This window comes from Poecilia reticulata, linkage group LG3, assembly GCF_000633615.1.
Source record: "Poecilia reticulata strain Guanapo linkage group LG3, Guppy_female_1.0+MT, whole genome shotgun sequence".
NCBI classification, from domain to species: domain Eukaryota; kingdom Metazoa; phylum Chordata; class Actinopteri; order Cyprinodontiformes; family Poeciliidae; genus Poecilia; species Poecilia reticulata.
The window spans coordinates 24,491,491-24,506,731 of NC_024333.1; the positions used below are offsets into that span (position 1 = coordinate 24,491,491).

General features: G+C 42.1%; 1 long non-coding RNA gene across 1 annotated transcript; it reads right to left on the bottom strand.

Moving 5' to 3' along the window:
* Window positions 1-9,745: 9,745 nt before the first annotated feature.
* Window positions 9,746-13,216, bottom strand: LOC103462661 (uncharacterized). The gene is made up of 3 exons (XR_533372.2): window positions 11,951-13,216; window positions 11,818-11,885; window positions 9,746-10,729 (listed from the first exon to the last, which is right to left on the bottom strand). It is a non-coding gene; the product is annotated as an uncharacterized LOC103462661 (long non-coding RNA).
* Window positions 13,217-15,241: the final 2,025 nt, after the last annotated feature.

The window sequence follows — 15,241 nt, forward strand, 5'->3', positions numbered from 1 at the left end:
AAAGGATGTAGGAACGGGAGGGGACATGAGTCAGAAATAAAGAGAGGAAAAAAGAAAGAGAGGAATTATAAGAGGGAAAATGTTCGGCACCACCTCTCCTTCAAAACCAGGACTGATACTGTGTCTATTGATCTTTATTACAATAGCAGCAAGCTGTAAAATGTTTGATGGTTTTGTACAGATCTTAGTCCCCCTCATCCATAATTACTGCTACACATGTAGAACCAAGGGCAACTTCAGAAGGGGCGCTGTTTGAAAAGCTGCTGCCAGACTGCAGGGATGATGGGAAATCTCTGCGGGGCCTCACGGTAGCTTCGAGCCCTGAGGCTATCATTCCTCCTGCCGAACACCTGAAGCAACTTAAGTTTTACAGAGATCAAATTATGAAGCTGATTTTAAATAAGAAATGAGGCCAACCAGGTACCCTTACTCGGAGAGAGAGAAATTTTCTTTTATTTAGGTTTTTAATGGGTTTGTGCAGTGACCTAAACACTGTCAAGTTTATTTTAGGTCCTAATGTTGATAGAGCCAACTGGAGCGTGCATGTACTGCTTATCCATATGAGTAAAATATCTGATGTTTTTAGTATTTAATATCCTTATATTTAAATCTAAAATAAAGTGTAAATGTGCTGCTATATCTACGATACTACATTTTGCAGTGATCAACTGAGTTTGGACAAAAGGTTCAGCATAACCGGACGACTATGAAACATGAATACATCTTCATTTGGTTTTCCATAGTTTTTCAAATTGGATAAGTAATTTTAAAACAAGATTTTTCAAACAAAAACAACCATTTTGAATCATGAAAGTCAAAGGCTTTCACCACGCAGTTCGTCAAAAGAAACAGACGTTTTGCTTCACGTATTCCTTCTAGCTGCGATTGGGCTGAAAGTTCCTAGAACAGTTTTCACTTTTTCATACCAAAAAAGTATTTTTCATGTCTTGTTACAATTTTTACGTGTTGTAGGATTTTGTTTCACCTTTGGCTGGAAAGTGGAAGTTGGGGGATTCAACCGTGCAGCAGAGCAGTCCTGATCAGTTGTTTCTGCATTATGAGGTCTATGGTTTTAGGTGGAGCAGAGTTTGCAAATTCAGACGAGACAAAACTGACCAGATGTCCAAGGAAACAAGCTAGACATTGTTTGCTGTCCCAGGATCTACCATCACACAGTGAAAGAAATTACACATTTCCAATGTGGACATGCTTATTGTCCCCACTTTTGTGCAAAGATCATCTGTATGAGAAAGTGGAGGAACTCCACAGTGGTAGACAGGTAATACGGAGCCCTCCTTATAAACAAAACATCCCCTCTTAAAACAACCTTCGACTATGTATGTTCACTGACAAAATAAAGAAGATGAGGTCCACTTGGGAGAGCATCAGACGATAGACATGGACAGAGGAAAACTGGTCATGATGCAACATGGGGTGGAAGAGAGAAGAGGGCAGAATTACAAACAGCCTCCAAGTGAGATGATTGTTGCTTCCAGCAGACGCAAGCAAGACACAGCGGTCTTTAGCCTGGCATGGCCTGAATAATGCATCACTCCCTCTGTAGCTGGGCAGATATATGGGTGAGGGGAGCACTGATTTCTGCCCCCTGGCATTGTTGGAGATATGAATAATGGATAGGTTAAATGCTTGTGCTAAGAATGAATTAGGATATGCTTTGTTCCATGGCTGTATTTATGTAATTATTGGCTTTGGACTCTACAAAGAGAACAAAGACAGTGTTAAATTGGGAGGCAGAGAACCTCTGATCTCATTGTGGACCATGAACATCCATGGTGAGCTCCAGCTGAATTTCTCTCTTCTACGGAAAGCTGAAGCCTCTGGTGTCATCCGACTGCATGCCATTGATTAACATTTAACAACTGGGGAATACTTTGTCACAGGAAAGCAAAGCAAACTTTGAGCTCTTGAAAGCAAAAGTAGAAATAAAGAGAGTTTGACAAAGGAAAGGGAGGGGATTTTAAAAAGGCAAAGAAAAGCAGAAAGACAGGCCTGATACACACTACAGAAGAGACATTTTCACATAGCCCACCATATATTTCTCATGAAGCCCTGACAGAGTACTTCAGACACAGCCATTGGTTGTCTAGGAGTGACAGACTGCAAAAGTCAGGATGAACAACTGGTTCCTGCCTTTCTTTTCTGTCCTCCTCTGTTTCCTGCTGTCTCTCTGTTTTTCTGCCTCTCCAGACTCGGCCACTGCTCTGCCTGGGCAACACAGGCTGGGAAGACGGAAGGAGGATGTAAGTGGGAAAGCAGCATGGGCAATGGCCAGCACTGGAAAAGAGGCTGGTCACCCTGCTGGTTTTGCTGGTGAAGCTGTGCACACTGCCAAAGAGCAGTGGATCACAGCCGGGCCTGTGTTTAGACAGTCTGACAGATCTCCTGCACACCCTGAGAACTCGGGGAATCTGTGCTCCAATCATACATCACCCCCAGCCACAATCTACATTCTCTCTCTCTCTTTCTCCGTTTGTCTGTTAGGTGAAGTTATCTTCGTTCGTGTCTCTTCATCCTTCGCCGCTTGGAATCTCCTTCCATCTTTTCCGCCTGCTTTCACTTCAGCTCTGCTTTCACTTCAGCTCTGCTTTCTCTTATTCTCTCATGTCTCCTACTCCTTTTGAGATTCAATAAGAGCCCTGGAGGCAGGAGAGAGAAAAAACAGGGGGCGGGTGGGTGTAAAAACATCTATGGCTTTATTTACAAAGGGCCCAGGTATTGCCCAGCGTTAAATCCAGGGGAAATGATTTATTTTCCGCCCATGTGTGGCACTGATCCTCGAGGCGTAACTCAGCAGTCGACCGGCCTCGTGCTTGCAATTTACAGTGGCTGCAGCGGCTCATAAAGGAAGAATGGATTAATCTGGAACACGACATAAACAATACGACTCTGACAGCCCTATTAAAACCTGTGCTACTCAGCATCAATTCTCTTTCACACTTTACATCTATCTGTCTCTCTCTCTCTGGGTTTTCTGCAGTCATTGGTTGTTGAAGGGACTCTCAGTGGAAACTCTGGAAAACTGACCAGAGCTCACACCCCCGTCACTGTGATTCCCAGAGTATCAGATTCAAAACAAGGGGCTGCTGCACATCTACATATGGCAACCGGACCTTCTAACTGTTTAAGTTTTGGACATCATCAGGGATATCAGATGTACTCTGTCCACATTAGAGGCTCCCACAGTGCTCGTTAGGGCCAGGCCTAGAAAGGCTTCCTGTCCCAAACACCAGCGGCTTCTCGTTTTCCATGAACTGGACTTCTTTTGGGAATGTGCTATGCTCACCCCTTTTTTAGATATATGCATAGATTTGAAGCGACACAAGATACAGATTAGTATAAGATGCACATACACACACACACCCACACCCACACCCACACACACACACACATGCAGACTTGGACATCTCCAAACAGTTGTCAGCTGCTCCCTGAACCCCTTGGGGAAAGATCACTCAGCATCTCCAAAGACCTCTAATAACTGATAGCATTCATATACTCACATACACAGCTTGTCATTTTGCTAGCTCCATCTCAGTCAGAAACAGGTGTAAGCCACACAGAAAACACTCACACAGAGGCAGAACCTTTTTAACCGCCTGAGTTTTTTTTAACACAAAAAACACAAACTTTCAAGATGGCAACCCATCCCAAAAAGACGAGACAGGCAGGCCCAAAAAGAAAAAAAAGAAACGCTCCGATCAAGAGACACAGTTACTAATTCATGTCCAGCTATGGATGAAAGCTTCAGGAACGTCAGGCAGCGAGAGAACAGACCTGAAATTGAAATCAATAAGTTCATTAGACTGCACAGCCTGTTCGTGCTGCAGCCTCCACTTCCCCTGCAGACATACACAGCAACACACGAAAAAACAGGGACGAAACAAGGTTTGACCTATGTCCACTAGCCAAGCATTCCATTTATTTAGCCCTTATCGCAGCAGCGATCTGAAGAAGCAGCTACACACTGATAACACCCCAGGATAATAGCAAGACCAGACAGGGCCTGACCAAAGAATGGCAGCCGAAAGAAAAGAGAAAGTGAAATAAAGGAAAACGCATCTGGAATCCTCCTGACGTTCACTCCCTTTTTTTCTTTGTGTACATGCTCACAATGCTGAAACATGAGGGGCTCCGAGGAAACTTTTGCATGGCTTGTTTTCTGCAGCCGCCTCTCTTGTTTGAGCCTGTAATTTAGTGGATCCCCATCAATAAGTGAGAGAAACGCTTTGTGGATTCCTGGTCTGACAGCTAACAAGACCCAGGCTCTATCTGCAACAAACAGACAGAATAGCAAACAATGTTGTCTGAGTGTGCACACAGCTATCCATGAATGCAGCTCATGATTCATGTACGCTACTGTCGAAGCTATCGCTGCAAAGGCTACACGGGAGCTAGCATGTGTCGTACAGGCATTGGGAAGAAAAACTTTTTACTATTTAGGTGACCTGAATAGGTTTTCTTCTGTAGTTCTTCTTCCTTTACAGCAATAATCTCCAAAGCCCTGCAGGGAAGTATAGATCAGTGCAGCTGATGTCCTCCACCTGAAACCAGACCCGTAATAGCTCCAGTCTGAACCGGCAAGGCCCCACAGCCTGTGTCACGCTGCTTCCCATTGCTGATTTATGCCTACGAGTTCATAGGGTTTAACATGCCACGTATCCTCACAGTAACACACACAAATGGCAGCGCACACAAAATCAATGAGTCACAAATTGTTCGTGACCTGAGCTCAACTTGCAGCAATAGAGGCCAAACCTGTATTCAAGGGCGTCTTTATCACGTTTAAAGACGCCTTTTCACCCACAGATTAATGCTCATGCCTTAAGCGGCCTGGCTAAACCAAGACTGTATCTCCATCTGCAGAAATGAAATACAAATGGACTTCACAAAAGAAATCCTTCATTTCAATCCTCCTTATCCTAATACCCGAGCAATTCTGTAAAACATTTCTTTTAAAGCATTTTCAATAAAGAAGAGAGAAACTATTGCAACCTTCCCCCACATATTGAAGTTTGAGAATTTGCCGTCCCAGGAGGTTACTGGGAACAGGACGTTTGGCAAGCTCCCGTTCACTAAAGAGTTCAACAGAAGCCAAAACATTTGTTACAGACTCATTTCATTTCCTGGTTAAAACGTCCAGGACTGTGAGGCAAAAGCGTGAACATGAGTTTACACAGAAAGGCTCAAAGGAAACCAAGCATCAAGCTTTTCCCTCAACAGAAACAGGAGCTGCTTTGGACCTCCGGTGGAAAATAGGAGGGGGGCCAGTTTAGAAAGGATTAGAGTGTAGCTACACTCAGCGGCTACTTTATTAGATGCAGCTGCTAAATTGTTTAACACAAACAGCAAATCAACCAATCACGTAGCAGTGTCTTACTGCATTTAAGTACCTAGAGGTGGTGAAGACAACTTGGTTGGGGACGTTCGAGCCAAGCATTAGAACGGGGAAGAAAAGGGATTAGAGAGACTTTGAACTTGGCCTGGTTGTTTGTGACAGGCTGGTTTGAGTGTTAAGAACGACTGAGGACTACATCCAGCAAGCTTTCAAACAATTTCAAACTAGATTATTGAACATGAAAGTTCATTGGGCTCCAGTTGTCTCCACAATCACAACATCTCAGCCCAACAGGGCATCTTGGGGAGTTCTGCATCATGGATGTACAGCAGCTATGATGTTCATCATGCCAATCGCTTCTGACATCTACCTAATAAAGCAGCTGGTGAGCGTAGATGGGCAGCTAGCAATATAGTAAGGCAGTGCTTCAGTCTGAAAGGTCTCATGCTGGCCGGCTGGCTGAATATACAAACATCCGTGAAGTTTGAACCACATCTAAACAAATTTTTCTCATTGTACTACCACTAACAGCCTTGCTTTTCCAAAGATTTTCCTCTTTTCTCTCCTAGGTCAGAATCTACAGCTAAGCTTCAATTTTATTCCGACTACACAGGAGTTTGTCCAGGGGCGGCTAAAGCTTATCCATATTTAAGGCCTGGAACTCACTGGAAGGGCCTAGCCCCAGGCACACGAACATCTTGGCCACATATATATACAGGAAGCAGTGCCGTCCAAGAAGCTGCTGTTGACCATTTATTTATGAAGTCAAAGCTCTGTGGCAACACGCTATCCACTCTGAAACAACTTAAAGCGGTTACATCCAGGCTGAATATTTCATCTCTGAATCGCAGCTCTTTTTGAGTTCTCTTCAAGGCAAGAATGGAGGGGAGAGATGCAGGGCAGGTGAAGAAAGAGAGGGGCCACTGCAGGTGATGCAAGACCCCTCTCTAACGCGGTCAAAAACAGGTGGGGCTGTAGAAGCGAAAGGGGAAAATAAAGGGAGGGAGAGAGGGAGCCACTTACAGGGCTCCTCAAGGTTAGAAGAAGGAGAGGCTTAGTATTCTTTATGTGTCTCGTCTTGAGCGAGGACTGACTCGCCCTCACTCCCATCACTGCCATCTCTGAAAACAAACTGAGAAAAAAAAAAAAAACATGGTAAAGTGAAAAATAGGACCAAAGAAAACGGAACGTTGTTTTGCATAAACGTGACGACACCCTGAAGTTCTCCAGAACACGTGGAGGGACATGGTCCATTGAGAAGCCTCGATTAAAAAGCTGACATCCTCACTGTAAATGCTAATGCACACAAGGCAGCAAAAAGTAAAAAAATCTAACAAACACAGACTCCTTCTTCCTTCCTCCACAGTCTCCACTTTGCTCTCTTTCATTTTGATCTCTCTTTCCACGAGAAGGGATGCTGCTGGCAGGTGGCTGTGTGCAAAGGTATTGAGGTCTATGAAATATTTACCAAAGCAATAATGACTCCCTGGACAGAGTGAGCAGAAGAAGAAGGCAAGAGGAGGAGAGGGAGGCAGGCAGGTGGGGGGGAGCAAAGCGAGAGATGGAGAGAGAAGAGGGGCTATCTCCTGTTTTTTATTTAAACAGCAAGATGATAAAGGAAAAATTTTAATTTGAGAATATTACCTGGTTTTGGCATAACCAACAGATGCACTACTATTCAAAATTTGGGATGAAAAAAAATACATTAAATGAACTTTAAAATGTTTAAACAGGAACATAGTGCCTTTCAAAGTTACTTTTCTACATTTTGCAACAAGCTTCAAGGTATTTTACCTGGAATTTATGTTCAGGATCAACCTTTGTGTTGTGCACAGTAGCACATAACTGCAAAGTGAACAGAGAAGGACAAATGTAATGTAGGATGTATGTATTCTGCCCCCTATGATACAAGCAGGTTCAAGTTCAGTTCACTTGAACTTGAACTAATCTTAAGCTCATTGTCTCCCACCTGTGTGTGTAAACGCGATTCTGTGAAGACCTCAGAACTTTGTCGGAGAATATGTGTGAACGAACCTCATCACGAGGACAAAGGTGAAGCGTAAATAATTGTAGATTGTTGTGTGTGTTGAAAGCAGGTTTGGTGATTAAAACAATATCCACAGATGTTCCATCCGTCATCCTAATAGAGTTTGGCATAACTGCAAACCTGGCCATCCGCCTGTGATGATAGGTACAGAAATGAGAGCACTAATCAGAGAAGCAGCCAACAGACAGGGACATGGTAACTCTGGAGGAGCTGGAGAGATCCAGAGCTCAGGTGGAAGAATCTGTGTCACAGCAGCCAAATAAATGATGTGAAACTATGGGACATGATCACTTTTGTTGACCTCGTCTTAGTTCAAACTTGGATTGAAACAAGAATTGTCAGCAATACCTGAAAATATTTGTCCACAGATGCTTTGCACCCAATTTGACTTTGCTTTAACAATTTTAAAAAGCAGCGTTGGCAACGATGTCGGCCTCCTGATGTACAAAGCCTTCAGGAGTCAACAAGTCTTGGTATAGCCATGAAATGAGCCGTCCTCCTGAGTCAGTAGTCAGAGAAATAAGGAAACGTGCCGCACTTTTCAGATGTTTAAACATCTCATGTGTGTCAGTATTTTTGCTATAGGCAGCGTTTCTGTGTCTGTTGGTATGCAAAAAGCAGGTTGATTAAATACACAGCATATTGACTCATAAAAAAAAAGAACTTAAAGAACTTGAATCATTTGCAAGTACAAACTCGGGAGGAAACTCGTACAATAATCCGTCCTTGTAATACTACCTCTCCAAGGCTGTTGAAAAGTTAAACTTCTAGGACGGGCTCTCCTGCTGCGAGTCTTTAATGCAGAGGGCCTCCTCTTGTTTGCAGAGAGGACTCGGCACCACACTGTGGGCCGGTTTGATCCGGACAGCCAGCAGAGGCTGCTTTAGAAAAAGCCAAGGGGAAGGAAACCCTACTGAAGCGCCAGTGTTTTCCCTTCATAGCGGTACCAGGATGTTGGGGTGGCTCAGAACAACAGTGAGTTCTCTAACCTGAGACTCAGGATCGAGGATGGAAGGAAGGGCTGCCTCAGCACGGCAGAGGTAGGGGGTCCGTTTGGATGTGTCTACAATGGGAGAGAGGTGCAGACGGAGAGCCGGGGTAGGGACAAACAAACATGAGCCCTTGCTCTGTTTAACTGTGTGTAATGTTGCTACAAACCCAGGAAGAAATAAGGTCGAGTTCTAAATATGTTCAAGAAGTCTGTAAATTGAATTAAACTCCACAAGATATTCAGAGTTGCACATTAAAAATAATGATCGCACCTCCCGCATTATAATTTGCATCACTTTCTTGTGGCAGTGTGCTAGCAGGGAGCTCTGCTGCATGTAAGCGTGGAAGATTTATGTCAGAGTGCGAGTATGTATCCAAAACATGACACTCCCTTTGTACTCCCTGAAGTGAGAGGCTACACTTCCTGATCAGCAAGCCTGACACACTGGACAGCTGACCCCTGACCCCTCATTTCACCTGAGCCACAGAGCGACCCCAGAGCCCATTCTCCAGCTCCTGCAGGGTCGCTCGGGTCACAGTTGACACAGCAGTACTGTGTTATGCTGAGCTTGGAGAGCCTCCTCACATCAGCAGCGCGCCTTCACTCAGGAAATCAGTGTCAGACCAAATGGATGCTCTGTCTGTACGCAGGAATGTGTTTGTGTGCATCTGCTTTGTGAATATCGGCATTTTTTTTGTTGTTTTTTTTTGCTCCTTCACCCATTGCAGTGGACACACCGAGAAACAACTTTGCTCTTTTTACTTCAACTGCTTTTCCCTCCTGTCCCTTGAAGGTACATGTTTTAAATTATAGATGAAGTCACAAAATCCATGTTACTCCACAGAATAACTTTATTACGCTTTAAAATATTAGCGTTTGAGTGACCTTGACAACTGTCATTTCCAAAAATGGTAAATGCGCATCATCATATATCAAAGTCCTAATATGAATGGGCCATTGTTTATAACTTAGAAATTAAGAATCTGTAATAATTAATTGATTGAATATTAATAAATGTTAAACTTTAGGTCTTAACTCGTATACAATAGAATAATTATGTGTTTAAAATGTCAAAACAACTTTAGCAAGAAGTCTTAAATCGAATGGAATTTATAGATACATTTGTTTTATTGATTGTTTCTTTAAAGTAAACATTTTAATGTGAATAAAACATAACTACATTCATCAATAGGACCAGTTTTCTTCTTAAGATCCTTAAATGACGTGTAATTATTTTGGACTAATTCTTTAAAAACCTTAATCTTGAAAATCTGATGACTTTCTGTGAAAAAAATCATTCATTGGAAAGAAAAAAAGGATTTGCCGTTCAGCAAAGCAAAGAAACATGCAGTTTAACATAACATAACAACTCTACAGCATCTTTATTAAAACAAAGACTAATTTATTCCCTAACATATACAGCAAAAAGTCAGATCGAAAACCTGGATGGAAAAAGATTGTGTCATTTATGAAACTTGCTTTATGGGTGCTTTTTAAAATGAGCCCCTCTGTATGAACAGTAATTGATCAGTAAAGCAGAGTGTGTTGAGGCAAAGCTTATGGCCCACGTCTTGACAAATGACTAGACAGGACCCTAAAAGCTGACCTGCACACTACTTGAGAGGAAAAAACAACAACACAACAGCGAGGACACGAGTGGAGAAAAAAAAATCCATGCAGGCGGAGCGAAGACGCATTTCGTTTGATGAGGGATATTGAACACCAGGAAGACCGGCAGGCAATTACAATGATTGGAGTTCTGTGCCTCGTGCAAAGCACCAGGCAGAGATTGTGAGGGGGAAGAAAGTCCACACCTTCTTGCTCCTGTGTCTACAGGGGCCTGACGCTTATTAGCATGCATGCTTTTACAGGCAAGGCCAAAGCAGTCAATGCACTCCACTTTATTTATTAGTAAATAGAGACAGATGGTGATGAGGGGTCGTATTGACTACCCATAGCCTTTTAAACAGTAATCAATAGCAGGGGTGGAGCACTGAGATGGGGGGGCATTAACTCAAATGAGCCACGACTGCCGGATTTTGTCACACACCGAGCAGTATACTGACTCTATTAACTGTCATGGCAGCACAAAAATGTAATTCACAGTTGACTTACAGGACCTGACGGGTGTCAACATATTTATAAGAGGATGCAATGCACTATTGATCCCATTGATTAGCTGAGCAGGCATGTCGCCGGGTTTTATTTTGGTGGCAGAACAGCATTAGRAGTAGCAGGGGCCTCAACTAAACTGCAGCCTGGATCAATGTGGAGATGTGTTGAGGCTGTATGTGACAAGCTGAACCTGACGGATGGACACACCAGCACAGTTTATCTGTAAGAGGGGGAGGAGAAAAGACAGTATAACTGATTTGTTTTCCTGGTGTAAAGTGTTAGCAACCTAGTTAAAATGTACTCTTAAAATAATTTAAAAAAAAAACCCATCTGTGTAAGTCACTGAGGGATATCACAGAGGACTTGGTTTACAGAAGCAGTACAGATTGTACTGTATATGAGAACAAGTCCTTTGTCTCCAAAAAAAAAGACATAGAAGATATTTGTGAAGACGACCAGGATGGACTGGAGTAATCAGGTGTGGTTTTTAAGCACCGGCTACGTATCTGGGCGAAATCTCCAAAACTGCCCCACAGGCTACCATGACTGAACGAGCGCGACAACAAAGCAGATTTGAACTATGAATCATCTTCTCTGCCACTTCCCAAAGGTGCTCTGATAGATTGAGAGCTGGTGACTCTGAGAGGATAAAAGAAATACCGCAAATTCTTTGTTATGTATTGCAGATTGCAATGATTGCAGATCAAATCCTTGTGATATTGTAGCATTTATGATGCTGCAATCACGCTAAAATGAGATGATAACTGTTTAAAGTAAGGGCCAATATATCAGAAAACCTAAAGATACGACTCAGGGAGGATCAGAGCTTATTAACACACCGGACAAAAAAATAGTGCAGAAGGTGGTTTATATTATAGTTGGAAAAATGATTTACAATATATACAGGATAAGCTTTCACCATTAGACGACTTGTTTAGTTTTACATTAACCACAAACATTTCCAATAAGTTAATGATCAAATTCTTTATTTAGAAAAAAAAGTCCATATGCTGATAAAGATCCTGACTATAACAAGCAGTAAAAGTCCAGTTCTGCTTCACCAGTAACCAGCCCAGGAATACACGTGCATGTTTCCTTCACTGGTTATCATAACCCAATACAATGACAATTCAAATAGAGTACTCTTCATCTTCATTAATGTTCTAGAATATTTGAATGTTAATATTGCACCATCAGACAATATAAAAACATCTCTTTCATCAAATAGTGTTGAACAAATTTGCTCGATAGTTACGAGCATGCTAATGTTAGCATTAGCATGCACCAAGAAATAAAATAAACACTCACCGGTTCTTTTCTTCCTGTTTGTAAGCCCGTCAAACTCAATCTTTCCAAAGATTAGAGGCATCTAGAAACTGAAAGGCATATCGGTAAGAATATCATAATCAAAAATGAAAAGCAAAATATAAATTTAGCCCACCTGCAGCAGCCAGGCCTGAACTTCCCTGTCCACAACATGCTCTCCCAGACCAAACAATGGGCTCCACCCCCACTTTTAAATACTCAAATCCTGCTACATCTTGCAAGATTTCATACATAGTTCACGAATGGTGGAAGGCAGGATAAAAGAGACAAAGGGAGACATAACCTTAATTATTAAAAATATCTGGATTACCCCAAATAACTTGGGTTGCAATATGCTGCATTATTCTGCTGATGGTATCCACCAGATGATGGACTGCAGTCATAAGAGGGATGAATATGATTAGAGACATTACTCACTGTACAATACTCACTAGATTCATGCTGTTTATGCCAATTTATGATCTGCCCATGTTGGTGTCTAGCAGATTTAGAAATCTGCTTCACAAATGAAGACCCATGAAACAACGCAAAACATTTTCATCATTTTTAAACCAGTTACTCACCGCTTCCTGTTCTTAGTTGTCATAACTTGCCAGTACTGGATTTTTACATAACCGGTTTGTAAAAATCATAGTTTGAGTTGTTATTCTCTGATACTTCACCTAAATCCACACAATTTCTGCTTGTCAATTGGTTGTTTTGTTCACTTTGTTGTCAAGTGGTTGAAAAAGTGTGTCTAATGTAGTGAGAAGTGAGTGAAATATATTGTATGTGTATGCCTTTACTACGACTGCTGCACTGTTGTCTCACGTGGTCTGTTGAAGTGAAAACAGCAGAGTTTGGTATTTACAAGTGCACAGAAATCTTTCAGAAAATAAATAAATAATTCTAGTTTAAGTTCTTCGATCATTATCCTCTTCACTATTTGTAACAGACTAGCTTCTTTCTACAAGCTTTCTGTTGACTGTGCATCAAGAAAAGTTTTTGTTTTCTTTTACGTTTTTTTTTAATTGAAAGTTGTTGTTTTTTTTTAGTAAAATCTTGCTGAAATTTTATTATAAATGTACAGTTGTTGAAGAAAAGTGCTCCTCTGACTGCTATAATCCAGAAATCGTCACTATAGTTGCATGACGACTATAGTTGTATGGCCTAATCCATACAACAGAGGCCGATGTATGGATTAGGCCATTGTATGAGCAGTTAATTTAAGTATATTATGAAGAATGGAGAACAAAGAAAGACAGATGGACAGATAGATAGATAGATGGGGCATGTAGAGATCATTTCTCATCTCCAACACACAGCATTAGCGTGCTGGAGAGCAGCAGTCAGAGGTCGTCTCCAGCATCTATTAATAAATCTTTATCATCTTGCAGCGCTTCCTCCCTGTGCTCAACACTCACAGCCAAACTCAGAGCTACCCCCCCCCCCTCTCCTCCCCTGTAACCCCGTGCACAGGGACCGGCTGAGCTGCAGTGAGCCGATGCCTTAAACCACCCACTGCCGAAGCAATTAAGAGTTTAACCTGGATGCAGCCCGGGGAGTCCACAGAGAGGCTCCAGTCAAATACAGCAAGGCTCTGCAAAGAAAGAGAGGTGGGCAAGAGAGATGGGGAGGAAAGTCAGCCGAGAGATGAGCAAGAAAAAGAAGTGCAGAGACGAGGATGGACAGAAAGTGACAGCAAGCAAGGAGGAAGAAGGGAGGAAGCACACATCTAGACTGGAAAATAGAGGCTAGCGAAGGCAGGGAGGGAGAATCTCATCTCAGTGTACACAAACCTCTCCTCCTTCGGAAGAAGGTCACCGGCTCTCTCCGAGGACTCCCTTAAATAAAGTCCCCTATCCTGCACTTTTCTGGGCAAACAACCTCCTCTGCTCTTTATTAACTAAATATGAGGGGGACTTTGACCGGGGGACAAAAATTCAATATTTTCCCCCACCAAATATTTAAACCAAGCAAATAAACAGACAAATAAATAGATCTCCTCTGCCAGGGGAGTGGAGGGCCAGCCGGTCCCCAGGATGTAATTTGACGGCCCACTTACTTGGAGGGCCAGAGCCCGACTCTACTCAGACACTCATTCGAAGAGCTGTCAATCAAGGGGCAGTAGCGTTAGGGATATGAGTGTGCGCGCTACTGAGATGGTGTGTGTGTGCGTGAGTGTGTGTGTTAAAGCGGGTGGCTGCCAATTCATCCTCAAGGTTGGAGCAGATAAGGTGAGCATCACTCCTGACGAACACACCACACCTTTCTGCCACCCACACCCCCCATTTTCAAAGCAATCCCTCCTCCCTTCTCATATCTGTCCATTGCCTCTTGGATTCTGCATATAAAATAATCCTTAAGAATGACCTAATATTCACAATTTTGTTCTGACAGTCTCCTGGAGATATATTAAACACGATGGCAGCATAGGAAGAGAATGATGAGGTCGATTGCCTTTGCAGTCCGATGCAACTGAGAAAGACTTCAAATGCTGATAGAAGACGAGGAACAGTAGATATTACACAATTTTTTTCTCTGTCTCATTTCTGGTTATATTCTCTGTTTCTTGTTGAACAACATCTCTCTTTCATCTTCAGCTTTGTCTTCATCTTTTGAAATGAGGCAGATCAACAGATCCATCTGCGTCTTTGTACTCGTCCTTTTGTTGTTTTCTGAGGAGGATCTCAGAGAGATTTTGAAAAGGAAAAAAAAAAAAAAAAAAAAAAAAAAAAACTCCCGGTAAGTAAAATGCATCACTGTGATGATTCTCGTACAATAAATGACTCTAATTGCCATCAACGTTGAAAGGAGACAATTTGATACTTTTGTCCCCAGCTGCCTTCAGGTGGAATGCTTCACCTGTAAAGTATTAGCTGTCACTTTGTTCTCCTGTGCTGCTTCGGAGAAAAAAAAAAAAAAAAAAGTCCTGTTAGGAGAAAAATGACAGCATCTTCCCAAATCTTGTGTAAATGCTCAAAGCTTTATAAATAGTGCCAATTCATTGCAGTGTACAGTCGCACACAGTACATTGCCTTGCAGAAGAATAAATACCGCTTGGACTTTTGCACATTCTTCCTACACTTGTACAACTGATAAGCCTGTGTGTATTATTGGGATTTTATGTAATCAGCCCATACAAACTAGAGCAAAGTTACCAAGCGGCTGGAAAATTATACGGGATTTCTCTTTTTGTTTTTTCTCTAAAAAACAAAATAATTTTTTTTTTTTTTTTTATGAAATATTTGTAAATTTTTCAATCTTCCTCTGTCTGAGACTTCAAGATAAAGTGACAAAATGTGGAAAATTATTAATAGTTTTGCAAGGTCTGCATGTAAGTAAGTACAACCGTTTTGATAAATGTATTCTTTGGTTTCTAATTCCACTGGTGATGTTGTTATAGCTCCTTTACCTCTGGCTGCCT